The sequence below is a fragment of the Carassius auratus genome, chromosome 17, assembly GCF_003368295.1.
Source record: "Carassius auratus strain Wakin chromosome 17, ASM336829v1, whole genome shotgun sequence".
In the NCBI taxonomy this organism is placed as follows: domain Eukaryota; kingdom Metazoa; phylum Chordata; class Actinopteri; order Cypriniformes; family Cyprinidae; genus Carassius; species Carassius auratus.
In genome coordinates, this window is record NC_039259.1 from 11,487,143 (window position 1) to 11,499,942 (window position 12,800).

Genomic DNA, 12,800 nt, shown 5'->3' on the forward strand with positions numbered 1-12,800 from the left:
AAAAATTGAACACAAGATTAACGTTAATCTAATTACTAGTCTGCTCCACTAGATGACACCTTCTTATTTGCCTTGCGAGATGTTACCAAGGAGCGAGAGGCGAACCTGTCATTCATTCAGTGCCTAAAATGGCGGTTTCAGGTGCTTTGTCGACATGATGCCACCTTCACATAAAAAGTCAGGAGTATGGAAGCATTTTAGATTTTGCAAGCAAGATGACGACAATAGTGTTGTGGACAAGAACAACGTTATTTGCATGATTTGTAATGCAGAGGTGAAATGCTGTAGTAATACTACAAATCTGAATGTATTCATCATGTATGAATTTCTTTCTTCTGTTGAACACAAAAGTTGACTTCCATAATATTGAAAAAAAAAAGTCATTTTGAGACCAGAAACAGTTTGGTTCCACATATTCTTCAAAAAATCTTCTCTTTTTTTTTTTTTTTTTGTTCAGCAGAAGAAAAAAAATAATTATACATGATGAATAATACATACATAAATGATGACATAATATTTTATTTCTGGGTGAACTATCACCAATAAGCCTTGTAGTTGTCCTACATTGTTCATAGGCTTGTAGCCTCGATGTTACAGCAAATTTTGTAAAATTGTATAATTATTTTAACTTAAAAATGAAATAACTTGATCCTGTTTGATCAAGGAATGCGACTGTTCTGACTTTTTTCAGCATGCATTTTTCATCTTGCATCAAAAAAAAAAAAAAATTCTATTTATTTAACATAATTGTATGCATTTGAAAATTAGAGATGGGTTCTGTTTTAATGTACCCAAGTGTACCTAAAATGAAAGAGTTTAATATACAGGTTTGTTTCTCTTAATTTATTTTAATTTATTACCCAAACTTATGTTCACTGTTATTTTTTTATTAATATAGTATTTGTATTAAATCTATATGCATCGAGTCGAATCGATAATCAAAATCGAAAATCGAATCGATTTTTAAGCTTGTGAATCGGAAATGAATCGATCTGGAACGTCTGAATCAATACCCAGCCCTAAAAATAAGTGTGTCCACACCTTTTCAGCACTTATTCGTCACTGCGCGTCTAGTGAATCATGACTGTACTAATTTAACTCCAAAAGATGGTTTGCGCTGGCGCAAGCTGTTAGTAAAAACTAGCCCTTCAAATTTTACAATAGTAACTTTCATTTCTATGAATTCAAGTTGCAATTCATACAATTTATTAAAAGTGTGATTTAAATTTTCAGCATTATAAATGTGTATAAAGTTAATGTATTTTATTTTGTAGCTTGAGGCAGAAACTGACTTTCATATCGTTCATAGATATGTGTGTACATGCATGCCATTCTTGGACTTGAGCCTTGCATAATGTTTTTCTATTAAAACTGATGCCACCATTCATCTTGAGCTGCGTTGCCACGGCAGCAGGGGAGAGTGGTCAGAGCAGACCACATCAGCATCAGTGATAGGAACAACGGCTGCTTCTGGCTCTCAGAACAGCATCCCTCGGACATACAATACTTCAGCTCAAAAGTTTTACTGTTGACACTTGCACGCGCCTTCCAGTCCTTTTCATGAATACCCTTGAGGAGAAGACAAATTACCCGTCTGAGAGCACTTTCCTGCTGACTCAAAAAAAAAGAGGAGAATATTTACTTAGTGTCAGTGACGTGATTCTTTTTCTTATGTTACAGGGGGAGGGAATCGTCCACGCATGTCCCGGCTAAGCGTTTTATAGGACACACAGTTTGGTAAGCTGTCTCTGTTGTATGTGTTGGTCTACATATGTTCTGTTTAACTGTGGTAAACAATTGTGTTATGGCTTAGTGTTGTATTGCAATATGCGATTCAATAAATCACAGTGCAACATTGAAATATAATAATGGGATTGTGATTGAAACTGAACTGAACAGAAGAGAGACCCTCAGCATATCAGTGTGAGCGAGTAAATCTGCTGGATAAGTTTCATGCGGCTCACTTCACTGATGTCCACTACAGTGCCTCAGAGAAGTAAAATATCGATTTAAGGATCCAAAGACAGAGTTTTTAAACCCAGGGTCCATGGAGGTCCTGCAGGGGTTCTGTGGAGAGATATATACATGTCTTTTCTTTTTTTTTGAAACCTCCAATTATTTTATATTATGTCCTATTTCTAAATGTGGAACATTTTGTGCTTTATAAGCATTATATAACAATAATATTCACTAGCATTGCTGAGAGTCTGACACGATGGTGACGATGTTTAAATCATTTAAAATGAGAATGTAAGTGTGCTCACCCCATTTTTGTTTGTAAGAAAAAATATTGCAATATATATCGCAGAAAAATAAAATATTGCAATGTCATTTTTTCCCAATATCGTGCAGCCCTAATATATATGTATATATATATTACATATATATATATATATATATATATATATATATATATATATATTAGTGGTGGGCTGTTATCGGCGTTAACGTGCTGCGTTAACGCGAGACTCTTATCGGGCGATAAAAACAATATCTATTAATCTATTCTCAAAGTTGGGTTGGGAGCTGGGTCAAGGCAAGCTATGATGACTTTCACCTTGATATTTTATATAACCGACTGGCTGAGGCCAACCTAAAAAGATGCTCAGGACAGTTGACGGGCCACTGCTGCACATCGTCATGAAAGCTTATCTTTTTCACGTGTTTTAAGCCATACTGCTTATCGATTTAAACATTAAAGCATCCAAACAAAAGCTGAACAGAGCTGGTGACTAGCGCTGTGTTAGAGCGGAGAGAGAGAGCCGCGTATCACGGACAGCGACACTGAACCGAGCTCTCTTCTGCGAAGTTCACCTCGAAGTCCCTCCTGCACCTGAACGAACAAATACCAATCGCAGTTTGAACAAACAAAAAGATGTGAAAGAGCCCAATTTCAATACTCACGGTGTTCTGGTATTCAGGGCTCATGCAGAGAAGTCTCAAAACACTTGAACATCGAATTTGCTTATTTTTGCTCTTGTGCCGACAAATACATACAAAATATGTCAAAATATCCACCTTGGAAATTATGCTCGAAAAAACTGTCAGTTATTTCTTCAGTGAAAGTAAACAGTTGAGGAAAAAAATGGAATGTGTAATATATTGGATGCGTTCATCGACTCTTAAAGTGACCGCACCTAATTTAGCTGCTGGCTGCTGTAATGTTAATCCAAGAAAATGAAAATGAAAATCACTCACTGCTCTTGACTGAATTACTTTGTAGTTTTAACAGTCAAACCAAAATTTATTCAAACACCAGATATAATTTTTGGTATATATAGCAAAACTGTAATAATGTGAGAAATGTTGAAGGTGTCTAAATAAATGTAGGTTTGATTGTATATTTCATTTTTACATTGAAGACTATCCAGTGCTATTTTACATTTAATTATTTGGTTTCTGTACCTTGAAACCTACAAACTTGAAAAAAAACGTAAACATTGGTGTGAAACAGACGTAAGGTTGTTTGCACCTTGTGCAATGTGGAATTAGTTTACAGCTTTTTCAAGCACTTTGTGATGCATTTTGGAAACGGGAGATGAGATTAATTGTAGATTAATTTCAAGATCACAGTGAGATTAATCTAGATTAAAAAAAAATAATCTATGCCCACCACTAATATATATATATATATATATATATATATATATATATATATATATATATATATATATTATGTGCTTTTTCCATTGCTCTCTGAAAAAAGTACACTTCCGTTCAAAAGTTGATGGTCTTTTTAAAAGAAGTCTTTTATGCTCACGAAGGCTGCATTTATTTAATCAAAAATACAGTATAAACATTAATATTGTGAAATATGATTGATATTTAAAATAACTGTTTCCTATTTTAATATATTTAAAAAAAAAATTATTCCTGTGTGACGAAGCAAAATTTTCAGCAGCCAGGTTAATCCAGCCTTCAGAGTCCTTCAGAAATGATTCTTATGTGCTTCTTGAGCTGATGCTCAAGAAACATGTTTCTTGATATTATGTCTTGATATTATTATCAATTTTAAAAACGGTTATGCTGATTTGTGGAAACTGTTCAACTTTTTTTAATTAAAGAATTAAAGTCCCAAATAATAAAGTGTATTTGAAATATAACTCTTTTTATAGCATTATAAATGTCTTGACTGTCACCTTTTATCATTTTAATGCGTCCTTGCTAAATAAAAGTATTCATTCCTTTAAAAAAAAAAAATGACCTCAAATCTTTCAATATAATATACACTATTTAACGTTGTTACATTTTCACACACATGTTCATTCTGTATGCTTCTGAGCGCTCACAACAGGTTTTGCAGCATTAGGTGAATAAGCGTTCTCATTCATGTGAGGTGAGTGAGTCAGCCCTGTTACCACTGCTGTGTCTGTCCAGGCTCAGAGCTGCTGCTCAGCAAAGGAGAATCCCAGCACAAACCCCCCCTCCTCCACCCTCTTAAACATGTCTCAACCATCTTTCAGCAGGCCAACTAGAGCATGACAGCAGCCTCTCAGCCTCACTCCCCTTAAACCCCCTCAGAACACTCTGCTCTTCTCTCCTTCGCTCTTTCTCTCTCTTTCTGTCTTCCCTCCATCAGACGACACAGTCGGGGGGCAAATGTGTCACATCTCATAGCTCAAGAGTTTCATTATTAGGCCCTTCCTAAAGATAGACACTCAAAATGTGGCTCTCCGTTTTCTCAGTTTAAGAAATGATGACAGACGCCATAAAGCCCAGAGTTTTGCTCCTGAAACACCTGGGTTTCTCTCTAATGTTTTTATGGCTCTTCATTAAGAGCAAAGCAAAGTTCCTAGAAAAGGCCAAACCTGTTAAATGCATTAGACTCCTGCCATGAGAGCTAATGAGAAGAAATTTGAGGCGAGGTATTGATATGCCTTTGTTTTATGTTAAAGTAACTGTCCTGCTGGGCTTAATGTAGCTTTCAAACCGAATTTTGTTGGCCAAATATCTTTTCATACTGTTACGTCATTAAACATGAACACAGTGACTTCTCCTTAGAGCATTGTATTTACAGTCTGAATTTGTTATATCCTTTCTTTCTTTCTTTTTTCCTCTTTTGTGCCAAAGTGATAAATAACAGTTCCATGCTGCATAAAGGGTTAATTTCGTCATCAAAGGCGACGACGAAAAATATTCGTTAACGAACATCTTTTCTGACTAAGACAAGATGCTGACAAGCTAAAACTAATATCTGATGATAAAAACTGTTCTGAAATGTATGCCACGTCTTCGTTAACAAGACGAGACGAACTATAACGTTATTTGAGGACTACCAGAAATTCAAAATACTCTGAGCTACTGTTTTGTCCTTCAAAATGTGCGTCCCTGTCATTGGATTGCAATCGGATAAGGGGCATTTGCATCTCAGTATGGCAGCCGCAGTGGATGAGTAGGCTACCAAAATCTGAACTAGCGATCTGAAATAATGACCTTAGCACCCGAAGGGGTTGGGATAAGTTGACCAGACCTTCCATTTTTCCGGGAGTCACAATTCGTTGTCGATTAACTTAAAGTTAGTGAAGGCGAGATAGGCAGAAGAGAATCACGCTGAAAGAAGTTCTCTCTCTCTCACGCACACTCGACTTCTTCAGTTCTCATATACAGCCCCGCAATCAGTTCTCAGCGCTCAAATACACACACAGCAGTCCAAATGTCTCTGAATGTCTGTCAGTATTACATCATGCCTTCCGTCTTAAAGGGACAGCATTCCGAATTAAGTACCCATCCGTGTCATTAATGTTAACCAACAAAAAATGTTAAATAAATATGTTAAGTAAACTTACTATATCTGAAAAATTAGTTAATTTGTATAGCTTTTGTATTTGTCTTATTATCTTGTCCTGATTTTTTATTAGAAATTATATATATTAAATATAAACAGCTATAATTTATAAGTTGCTCCCTTTTCACTACTGTTAAAGAGATAGTTCACCCAAATATTAAAATTGTCATATTTTATTCAAGTTTTTCCAAATTCAATCCTTGATTCAAATGTCTCATAAGCTTAAATGATTTGGTCTAAAGAGAGACGAATTAATGACTATTTTTGTTTGAAGAAGACTACATTTAAAATATGTCATGATTCTGCCCTCGTGTCCTTGGTTTTTCCCTAGTCTTGAGGCAGGATCATGACAGACCCATGTTTTGTGTACAAGCACATGGCCTTGTCTTTGGGCCATGTGCTTGTGTTGTCTCGTTCCCTTGCCCCGCCCCCCTTGTTAACCTAGTCGTGTCGTGATTGCTATCTGTGCCACCTGTCGTGTCTTAATTGTTCCCCTATTTAGCTTTCCTAGTGTGCTCTGTCTTGGGTCGGTTCATTGTGTTCCTCACCTGTGATTATTCCCTGGTAACCCCTTTGAGATATTGTGTCCTGTATAACCGTGAGTGTTTACTTGTAGTTAGTGTTCTCTAGTTTTGAGTCTTTGTTTATCTTGTCTAATCAGTCCTGTTTAGTTATTTTTTGTATCTGCCCTAGTCCTTGTTTTCCCCCTCGTGGGTTTTGTTTTCCCCTTTTGTATTAATAAATCCTGTGTGTAACCCGATCCCTGTCTGCACTTGAGTTCCTCCCTACCAAAACCCTGACAGAATGAACCGACCACCAAGGAACTCAGCAGGCAGGAGGGCCTCTGAGCTTCAGCGTCAGGCGGAGTTCCGGAGGCTGTGCTGGACGTCATCCCCCACCGACAGGAAGGGGGTCACCCTCCCATACTCGCCTGAGGGGGAATGGATCCTCCAAAATTATGCCCGGCTGTGGAAGAGCATCTCCCAGGAGGAGCCACAGAGGTCCCCTCCACCTACCCAGCTGCCAACTATCCCAGAGGGTCGTGTCCTGGCCGTGGCAACCCTGGGGGATCAGGCAAGTCCCCCCCCAGAGTCCTGAGGCGCCTTCCACAGCCTGCAGTCTCCCCATGAAGCGAGGGAGACGATTGTCGTGGGAGTCAGCCTCGGAGACGTCGGCGTCAGAGTCTGCCCTGCCTAAGACCGAACTCCCCCAACCCGTCTCTGATCCAGCTGTGGCCTCTGCACCGCGGCCAAGGAGGAAGAGGAAGAAGGGGTCTTCCGGTCCTGCGACTTTGTCTCCTCCTGCAGCGGTGAGCGTGCCCGTGCCAGTAGCGGAGAGCGCTGGCGTGCCCGTGCCAGTAGCGGAGAGCGCTGGCGTGCCCGAGCCAGCAGCGGTGAGCGTGCCCGAGCCGGCAAAGAGAGCTGTATGCAAGTCTGCAGTCGTGAGAGCGGAGGAGAGTGCCGCGGCCGACTCTGCAGCAAAGACTCTAGTACAGTCTGTCTCATCTCGTAAGGAGATGCCAATTATCCTAGCTGCTAAAGCCTTTTCAGATTATTTGTCTAGTCTTGTCCGGATCCTAGAAGTCCCCGTCAGTCCTGTCTTGTCCCCAGACCCTGTCCTCAGAAATCCCGAGTGTCCTGCCGTTGTCTCCCCATGTCCCGTAGATGTCGTCTCCCCGTGTCCCGTGAGTGTTGCCCCGTGTCCTGCTGATGTAGTCATGTGTCCTGTTGATGTGGCCCCGTGTCCCGTAGGTGTCCAGTAGATGTTGCCCCGTGTCCAGTAGATGTTGCCCCCCCCGTGTCCAGCTGTCGTCTCCCCGCGTCCCGTAAGTCTTGCCCCGCGTCCCGTAAGTGTTGCCCCGCGTCCCTTGTCTGCTCCTGTCATGTCCCCTGTCAGTTGTCCAGAGACCCCTCCCCGCCCCTCACCACCCAGACCTGCCCGTACCCCCCGTCGTCAGCCTTCGTCCTGTCCTCCTAAGATTCCTACCCCACCCGCCCTGGTCTGTCCCCCATGAACTTTGTGGTCCCGCCCCCTCCCCTTCCCTTTTTGTTTTTTTTTATTTGTCACCCTAACCCTGCCATTGTGTACTCATGTTTGCCTTTGTTGTTGTTTGTCATGTCTTGTTGGTTTGTGTCTGTGTCCCAGTCTGTCATGTCAGTCATGTCCCGTGTTTGATGTTCCCTTGAGGAGCGTCTGGAAGCCGCTCCTTAAGGGAGGGGTTCTGTCATGATTCTGCCCTCGTGTCCTTGGTTTTTCCCTAGTCTTGAGGCAGGATCATGACAGACCCATGTTTTGTGTACAAGCACATGGCCTTGTCTTTGGGCCATGTGCTTGTGTTGTCTCGTTCCCTTGCCCCGCCCCCCTTGTTAACCTAGTCGTGTCGTGATTGCTATCTGTGCCACCTGTCGTGTCTTAATTGTTCCCCTATTTAGCTTTCCTAGTGTGCTCTGTCTTGGGTCGGTTCATTGTGTTCCTCACCTGTGATTATTCCCTGGTAACCCCTTTGAGATCTTGTGCCCTGTATAACCGTGAGTGTTTACTTGTAGTTAGTGTTCTCTAGTTTTGAGTCTTTGTTTATCTTGTCTAATCAGTCCTGTTTAGTTGTTTTTTTTTGTATCTGCCCTTGTCCTTGTTTTCCCCCTCGTGGGTTTTGTTTTCCCCTTTTGTATTAATAAATCCTGTGTGTAACCCGATCCCTGTCTGCACTTGAGTTCCTCCCTACCAAAACCCTGACAAAATAGCTACCAAAATGAATGTTGGTAAGTGTGGCTTGACTAAAAGTAATGACTAAAACTATGCAAGACTCCTATGACTAAAATTTGACCAAGGCTCTAAAGCATTTTCGTCTGAAGATAACTACTAAGACTAAATCAAAAATACCTGTCAAAATGAACACTGGCTGCATACAAAAGAATTTAAACTTTTTATAAGCATAACTTTTTTTTATGTACTTTAAGCAATCAGATAAGGTTTATTCAGTCATGAACAACCTTGAAATAAACAAGGTCCAGGATTAATTTTCTTATGCATAAAATAAATAAACAAAAAAATAAAAGAATAATCCATTAAATGTAACACTCTTTATAATACAGTGACATAAACGCACAACATTTAAGTTACAATACATTGCATTAGGGAATAGGGGTGTGCCGGTTTCAGAATTGGTCGTGAAAAAAAAACTCATCCGCGCCAGTGTTTTTTGAGCAAATTTCAAAGCTGCACCCGCCCGCCATTCGATGCAATGCTTTGCTGATGCGAGCCGCAAAAAAAGCCATTGCCATTTGCGCATTAGCTCCGCCCACTACCGGAGAAATTGCTATGTCTTCTGCTTGTTCAAAAATGAGTATGAATAATTCTAAATGAATTATTTTGACAGGAGAAGACAACAAATAATAGTTTACATATAGCGTGTTGTTTACGCGTGGTAAGACTCTCGCTCTCTCTCTCTTTGCATGTGTGAGAAACGGCGCTATCAGTTATAAAGTGACTGTGAGTCATGCGCCTTCACAAAGAGTTAACAGAGTGTCAAATACAGGTGCGCTGTGTGTCCATTGAGATGAACTGAAAAGTTCAGATTGCTTGATGGAGAGAGAACTCTGAAGCTCAGATGCTGAAATTAATGCAAGCGTCATGTGCTTCAGTCTATGTAGTAAACAAACCTGCACGTCTCTGCCATTCATTAATTCACACAGAGACGCGCAGAACACTGATTTATATTTTAAACAACTTTTGCGTCTTAACAGTTACAGATACTGGTCCATATGGAGATTTGATTATTTTATGCTAACTTTGGCAAATTCCATGACTGTCCATATTAAAATGCAACTTTCATTTTCATGACTGGATTTCGAGATTCCGTCCTCGTTTTCTGCTTCGCGGAAATCATAGAGCAAATTTCAAAGCCGCACCCGCCCGCCATCCGCTGATTATTTTGCGGTCTATGGCGATGCAATGCTTTGCTGATGTGAGCCGCAAAAAAAAAAGCCATTGTCTGTTCTAGAAAGGATGCAGCAAATATATTTAATGCTAATGAGGCATAGGCCTACGCTGAGTTTCATTTACGATGAGATGCGCTCTAGTTCACAGTGCAGTGCAAGTGAACGCGTCGCGCTGGTGCTTCCATGTCACGGTTATCATTGTCTGCTATATTTGCTTTTTATTTATTAAAATACATGCAATTGGTTGATGAAACATTTATTAAAATTAAGATAAAATTTGTACAAAATGAAATTTGTTTTTAAGAAAAGTTTTCTATAAAGCAAAATTTTATGAAGTGGTAAATATCATGTCTGACGATTTACAAAACTTCATTAAGTGGAAAAAACCATGTCTCCCGATATATTGCGCATCTTATGATCCTATCTAAAAAATGAAAATAATTTTTGCTAAAAAATGTTTGTAAAAAAAATTTAATGACACGGTTTTGGCAGCTATAGACTTCTAATGACGGTGTTCAACTATAACCGCCGGTCTCACGGTTATATACTAACCGTCAAACCCCTATTAAGGAATGGAATTCCTATTGAGGGAAAAGAAGAAAGGGTCCTGTGGCGAGTGGGGCGGGGCCGAGAGTATGGAGTGAATATTGTTACAGGTCCTAAATCTCTGTAATTGTCCAATGTTGCCTTTTAAGAGACATCATTTTTATTTCTTCTTTTTTTTTTAATTATCATATATAATGTAATTTATTTCTGTGATGGCAAAGCTGAATTTTAAGTAGCTACCACTCCAGTCTTCAGTGTCACATGATACTTCAGAAATCATTTTAATATGCTTATTTGGTTGCTGAGAAATATTTCTTATTATTATGGAGGTTGAAAACAGTTGCTGCCTAATTTTTTGGTGAAAACTGGGAAAAAATCATACTGACTTCAAGCTTTTGAATGGTAGTGTATGAGCCAGATGTAATGACAACCGTATCAGGATTAGTGTTTTTAATATAACATGTTTCATTTTATCTGTGAATAAGCAAACCCCGGAGGAATTGCAGGACTGTGTTTTTCTGTTGTGTGAAATGAGACACTCATTTGAAATTTAAGATCTTGCATGTCACTGCTTGTCACTTTTGAGCATTACTTTTTTATGTCATCAGATAGATCAATACCGATAAAAAGCTTTTATTCCAAAGCTTTGATGACAGGCAGGAGTTGTAAAAAGACTTTCATTTTCTATTTTGTTGACATCTGACAATCTTTTACTCATTTAGACATTTTCTGATAGTTATAAACAGCACAATGAGACAGCAGTCAGACTTCCTTTATGTTTCACTTCTCTATTTTATAAAAGAAAGCGCACTCAGGCATTTGAGCAGACATAAGCACACATGTTGGTTTCACCCTCCTGGTGAAAACATAGATGCAATGGAATGCATGTATACTGTGTGTGTGTGTGTGTGTGTGTGTGTGTTTGTCGGGCTCACACTACAGGAGTTTTAAATCGTAAATGTTTATGATATCTGGTTGCACAGGAGCTATAACCCCCAATAACTGAAACTGGCAAGTACCCCCCCCCCCCCAATATTTATACCATGCTTAATGGAAACCTCAAATCAGACTATTAATTAATTATTTAAACCAGACCTTTGGCACTTTTTTCAGCGCTAACTTCACTTTATCAGCACAAAATGACTGAAGCGCAGTTTATTAGCGGAACGCAAATCACTGTATACTCATTCACCAGCGTGCAAGAGAAGTGTGAAAAGATGAAGCTGATCAAGCTGATGGTCAAATATGATTTATTTGAATTATTTAGAGAAACAGCCACTTTAAATGCTATGGAGAAAGTCGAACAGTATCTAAAAAATATATAACTGAAAATAACTCAACAGACTGGCGGTTAAATGTGCAGGCGGTCGTTTGTTCATAACAAATGCTATATTGATTATTTAAAAAAAAAAGTAATTATTGGCCTGGTTATGAATAATAGGCTAGTCTTATCATAACAAATACTACATTTAAGACCTATGGTACTGTACATGGACTTCAGATATTCCAAAAGATGACAGATTAAACCATTAAGAGTCTGATGGACTGTTAAAGAGGAAGAATTAAACAATATCAATATAAGGAATTGTTAAGTTTGATTGGCATGTTGAATTAGAACATTCTGTCAAACTATAGCTAATGAGTGGCAAAATAATATAAAATATATTACATATATATATCCTATGTAAACAAGTAATTGTTAAATATGATGTTACTTTATTGCACCAACTTTGCATAGATCATAGCGCAAAAGACAATTTTACAATTTCATCAAATAAAACACCAAATAAAACGTATGAGTGAGCATGACACTTCAACACACCCCTCCCCCGGCATGTTGAAACCAAAACTATGACCTTGTGGTTGCAGCACATCTTTGCAGACTATCTTCCCTCAAATCTTAAACATGCACATACTACAAGATTTGATAATCATTGCACATCACACACTACAAGGTATTATTAAAATCATCTTGTCAGAGGATATATGTTAGCTAGCATGCTAGCAGCTTTCTGCACTCACCGGGTATGATGAAAACTGAGGCGATTTCACCCCAGCGCTTCTTTTTCTCCTTATGGTTGTGATATATTTTTGACACATTATACAGACAGTGTTACTACAAGAAGCAGTTTCTTCCGTCTTCACCAACGGACCCATAGCTGTTTTTTGGTCACGCATTGGCTGTTGAGAAAGTACTGACATAATCATATAGCCGTCATCATCCCGATCAGATCCTAAATCTCAAACATGTTTTATGTGATCGGGGCAGCCCCAGTTTGTGTGTGAGAAGAGGTGCCAAATTCAATCTGTGAATGCCTCACATTAGCAGATAATACGCACCGAACATCGGGAGCAAGACTTTGGCTTTGGTTCTTAGGAGGGGGATATCGGGTGTAAGGGAAACGGGTCAATTTAGCTCAAAGGGAATCATTTAAGATTTTAAAGGGAATTTGAACAGAATCACTGTTTCACGGCTGTTCACGGAGACGCGCCTACGGTTCAGTGAACGAGCCGTTTAACATCAAATCTGC

At 39.3% G+C, this 12,800-nt stretch overlaps 1 protein-coding gene across 4 annotated transcripts in view; it reads left to right on the forward strand.

Moving 5' to 3' along the window:
* LOC113117265 (alpha-(1,6)-fucosyltransferase-like) overlaps positions 1–12,800 on the forward strand; it is an 86,989-nt gene that overhangs the window by 26,796 nt on the left and 47,393 nt on the right. For 3 of the 4 annotated variants that reach the window (XM_026285815.1, XM_026285813.1, XM_026285812.1), the window contains one exon: positions 1,681–1,737. The exons of the other annotated variant lie outside the window; for it this stretch is intronic. The gene's annotated coding sequence lies outside the window, so the exon portion shown is untranslated. The remainder of the gene's footprint in view (positions 1–1,680; positions 1,738–12,800) is intronic. 4 annotated transcript variants of the gene reach the window in all.